Raw genomic sequence first — 5,613 nt, forward strand, 5'->3', positions numbered from 1 at the left:
CTGGTAAATTATTGTGACATCTGAAGTCAAATAATTTATTTTGCATACAGCTGGAAGTGTAAATATAAATCTAAAGTAATTTACGTAAACTATTATATCAGTGTTACACAACATTCATTTTAGATGCGCCGAACATTGACGTGTGCTTATTGGACAGGCAAAACCCTTCACATTTGTACATTTGGTCATCTACTTCAGTTTTTATTTCAGTATGTTCAGGTGTAAGAGAGAGACAGAGAGGGAATAGACAGAAATTACATATCTAATTTTACATTTATACTTCCGAGTAGAGAATTAAATACGCCTGTGGTATTAAGTTTCTCAGCGTCACACGTGAAACGGAGTTTTATAAACAGCCTGGAAAACCTGTGTATTCATGTTTTGTATTTTAAAGTGAATATTATAAATAATTATTGTTTTCGGCGAAATTTTGGGAACTCTATGAATGAAAGCAGAAATATATATATATATATATATATATATATATATATATATATATATATATATATATATATATATATATATATATATATATATATATATGTGTGTGTATATGTATATTTATATGTATATGTATATGTATATATATAATATATATATATATATATATATATATGTATATATATGTATATATATATATATATATATGTGTGTGTGTGTGTGTGTGTGTGTATATATTAATCCTGTCAGTGACACAGTACAAAGATATTATATAAATTTGTATGTAAACTCACAGGGAAACATACTTGTGGTAAAAAGGGAGTGTAAACCCGATGGACTTAATAATAGGGACTTGAGAATAGGGACATTGCCGTAGCCAAGGTCAAGACTTAAGATGACCTTGAATTTAAAATTCAAATTCAGAGAATCGAAGTGGTCTGAGGTTAATCTTGTTCTAGAATGTCATATTGTGTTATATTGGGATAGCATGTATACACACATACACACACATAACATATAATGTATATATACTGTACACACAACACACATACACACACACACATTACACACACACACATATATATATATATATATATATATATATATATATATATATATAGTGTGTTTGTGTGTGTATGTATATGTATACATTGTATATATAATGAACTAGATAAAAAAGCAGTTTTGATTATATCCAATGGCAAATAAAAGATGAATCTGTATACAGAAAAATATATCACTCTCGAAATCTCGTTTTCGTAAGTTAGTGAAAACATAAAACCGAATATAAGAGGTAAAATAAGTTCTAGATTATACATTTCCCTTGTATGTATGTGTGTATGTATGCATGTATGAGTAACAATACGTTATTACATAAAAAAAATTCAAATAATGATAATTTTTTTTAGCAGTGCCAAAGCTTTCGAGTCCTTTATCTATCTAAATTTAAGAATCTAATTTAAAATATGTATTTGCATCAGGGTTTGTCAATTGTGTTAAAATACAGTGTCCCCTTTTCCTCAGTTTATATTTTTCGTCTTCGATAGCTTCCCGGTTCCGTTTCAAATTACGAGCCCTGTATCGCTGCCCCTCCCAGCAAGCGTCTGTGTTTATCACAGGTCGGGCAGACAGGGGATTAATGATGAATCAGCCGGGTCGACTGCATAGAGTGGTCCATGAGCCATGGTTCGTAGGTTGTAAACCAGCGACAGTCTGGACCTTGTAAACAAATAGATCCTCGCTTCCACGTGTGTGTGTGGGCGTTGGAATTCAAGATAAATTGTTAAAGAAATTTTTATAGTCATGCCGAATAATTGCGCAGTGTATGGTTGTTCGAACAGCAAGTTTAAGACAGAAACTTTAGTATAAGGTATTTTAGATATCAAAGGGGGAAACTGTACCGAGATAAATGGCTGAATACAAGTTGTCGTGCAGATTCAGTCACTCTGAAAATGCAGTGATATGTTCTGTTCATATGAAACACTAGGGTCATATAGATGAAATGAAGTCACGGCTGCTGAATATTGAAAGCACTAACAATAAGCTGTGTGTTGCTTATGTACATGAATAAAAAATGCTTTTAATGTAATATATATACATCCGGCGCATGTATGTATATGCATTGTGTATAAATACTCACAAAATGTATTATTTTTCACTCTGTTAGTAAGGTTCAGGGGAGTATTCGACGTAATGCATGGAATGACGCTCATATGGGGAAAATGTACAAAAAGCTTGTCATCTAGATAGTCGGGAGTTGTACCAGTTGAGGTGATAGGTTTTTTGCAAAAATATCTGTATAGTGTATTTCAGAATTTGGCACCTTAACAACGTGCTCAGAATTTTAAACAATTCCGAGAAAACTGAAACCTCCAGAGGTAATGAGGAAATGAATAAAGTTTAATATTTATCACTATTGTATATAAATACAGGTTACACGAGGACGAATTTCTTTTCATTTATTGAACGTCTGAGGTATTCTGGGTAATCTTCATTACAGTTTACGTCATGTTTGTCTAAGATGTTTAAAAGAGTACAAAGATAGCTGTTAATTACTTGAAGTTCTTACCCTCCTCTATCGATAAAAAAGTTAACTTACAATTTTGGCATACGAGGCTGTATTTTTTAACAAAATAACCGACGCTGTCAAATAATGAGGTTACTGGTGGACTACCATTAAAATAAAATTAATACAAAACCAAAATTATTAATGCCAAGACGAGGAAGATGGTCGAAAGTTCTGTTGTGTCGTTGAGTCTGTACCCACGTAGTGGGTCCTACCTGGGTGACTTCATGGGTCCTACCCGTGTGACGTCATTGTCTGGCCGACCTGTCCTGGTGTTTATAAACAATGCTTTATGCCATGTGGCTTACGGTGGAGTTTCCGCATTTTTGGATGATAAGTCTCTCTTTCTTTCAGGGATGAGCAATAAAACTGAAAATACAGAAATTATGCATAGTTATTGGACATTTACTCTTTACAGTCACATTTGTTGACCCACAATGTAATTGTAAAGGAATGGCATTAATTTCGCAGGTATAGCATGACCATTTTAGGAAGAGACTTTGCCCCTCTGACAGAGACAGTGCGGTGTTGCCTCTTCTTCGATGTCCTTTCAATCCTACATCTGTTAAGAGAAAGAGAAGCCGATTACCTTTGGGAATACCTAATCTCGTCTTAAATTGACTTTGTAAATCCTGGATTAACCTTCGGACTTCAAGCTCTCATTGTTTGTGCCTGTTATCAAGCACATGTACTATAATTGAAAGTTCTGAATGAAGTTTTGTTATCCCACTTAAATTTTAGATAAAAAAGTTTTCAATATATGAAAATGATAGATGCAAGAAATTTGGAAACCTATATTTCGATTAGATGCGCTTTCATTTTCAGTTTTGTTTATTTGGATGCTGTACTGAGCAAATGTTCTGAGTTACGTCATCTATTATAGTTTTTTTTATTACTGCTCTTTGTTGTTATCGAAGTCATATAATTGTGATATAGTTTGGCATAATTTTGATTCATTTAAGTTTCATCGACATAAATCGCGGATTTATATCCATCCTCTCGAACTTTTTCATTGTCCGTAGAAATTTCTGTCCGGAGCACTGACCACATCTGTTCGTTCCATGAGAAAAATTTCTTCCATTCACCTTCCGTATCTAAACCCAATTTGTTTTAATATTTTCCGTGATGATTCCTTGGATCCACTGAACCCTATATTTTCTTTAAATGCAAACAAAATTTTTTCGAGTGTGGGAATTTCCTCTCTGAGGTAGAAGTTTAGCACTGTCCTTCGTAAAGCACACTTATCAAAGTCATCTAAGTTTGTCACCGGTTTTGATCTTGAGAGTTTTTTCTGTGGGGAAACAGGGTGTCTTTCGACGACACGACCTTCTTTGTCGGCGCTTGTACGCGAAAGCCTGAAGTTCATCCGCTTCGAGCCACCTCCTCCTGACCAGGATTAACCCTGCTCCTAACGAGGGATAGACTTCGTTTCCGTCGTTATGACTGGGGAACTGGAAGGACTTCTGGATGAGAGGATTTCCAGTTTTATCAAATACATGATGGCCAGGGGAACGAAGTTCTTCCTTTCTTGCTTTCTCTCATGTTCCAAGTTCGACTCTTCAGTCGTCTATTCCTCTGCTTCGTATTTAGCCTCGATAGACGCATATGTATCATTGCAGCAGACAGGGAAAAAGAACGAATGATTTCTTTTCATTTTCACTCGGCGACAATTTTTAAAAATATGTTGAATTCAGTAACAGATGATTTTTTTGGAAAGATTTGTTCCATGGTAGGTATTTATTTTTTGGCAGGAAAACAATAAAGACATCGATCTGTCTGTTGGTTTAGTGTGTATTTGTTAGTATAGAATCTATACATAAACATGTATATACGTCAATTATTGTAACATCATTAACTTCTACGTCCGCTATATAAGTTAATATATTTTGTGACTAGGTTCCTTGCAGTGTTATTAGTAAAGTTATCGAAAACCTATCATACTCCTTGCATTACATTCCGGCAGTAAGTTATTTATTTATTTTTTAGACAATTCCTCGTTTAATACTTTCTGCATATAATAACAGAAAAAACCCATCCACATGTTCTGTAAAATTCCTCATTTATTTAATTTCTTAATAGGTGTAGAATTTACACGAGCTTCATATTGGTTATTCGGTGAACAAGAGCCCTTGTTAAAGGAAAAAAACAAACAGTTTAAGTCCCATACTCAAGGTCACTACAACCGTCTTAACCTTCCCTTGGGCAATTCTTCTGTCCACTCCCTTGCCCCCCTCCTACCCCTCCACAAGCAAATTCCCACAATACAGTAGCCATGAAATCTTACAGATAAATTGTACTATATTCTAATTTCGTATTTTTAGTCGTATTTTCAATTTACCACCGTAATATATCTACTATGTTGAGAAACAATGTTCAAAGTAGAAACTAAAATAATAGGATTTCCTTATTTGTCAGCAAACGTATTGGATATTGGAGTTAGAATCCTTATTCTCTGAGGTATATGTATATTTGTTTGTGGTGAATTTTGTTCGTATGACTTTTCTAAGCGTCTGAATAACGCTGGAAGATCTACAATACGAGCCACATGGTCATCACCTACCCTTTGTTTACAAACAACACCACGCTGGTATGCGTTGCCTCCGTGTTTCGTATAGAAATGGCTTAGTTCACTAACTAAACACATCTGAGAGGAGTGTAAGATTTCTGAAACTCTAGGTGACCAAAATACTAAATATTCCGTCGCCGGAAGCATATATTAATATTTACCTTCCGCAAAAACTGATCTGGCGAAGATGCGGACTCTTGGCAAAATCGGCCACATTTCATGTATAATACAACTTACCCATTCATTTCTCCACAGTACTAAATATATTGATAATAATATAGATACAGGTGTTCAGTTTTGTAAACAATGTTTTTTATCATAGGTTATTGATCTTAAATTAGGTAAATTATGAAACAACCTTAAAAGAGTATAATTGATTTTCTCGATTAAAGTTCATAAGAAAAATGTCTGGTGAAATATCTAGTAATATTTTGTACTGTTAATAGCAACATGAAATTAGATAGAGAATCAGAGAGTATTTACGTGCAGTCTCGTCAAAAACTAGAAAAAACCAGTGTCATCTCACCAATGTAAATAAGGA

Source organism: Macrobrachium rosenbergii, chromosome 15 (genome assembly GCF_040412425.1).
Source record: "Macrobrachium rosenbergii isolate ZJJX-2024 chromosome 15, ASM4041242v1, whole genome shotgun sequence".
Lineage (NCBI taxonomy): Eukaryota > Metazoa > Arthropoda > Malacostraca > Decapoda > Palaemonidae > Macrobrachium > Macrobrachium rosenbergii.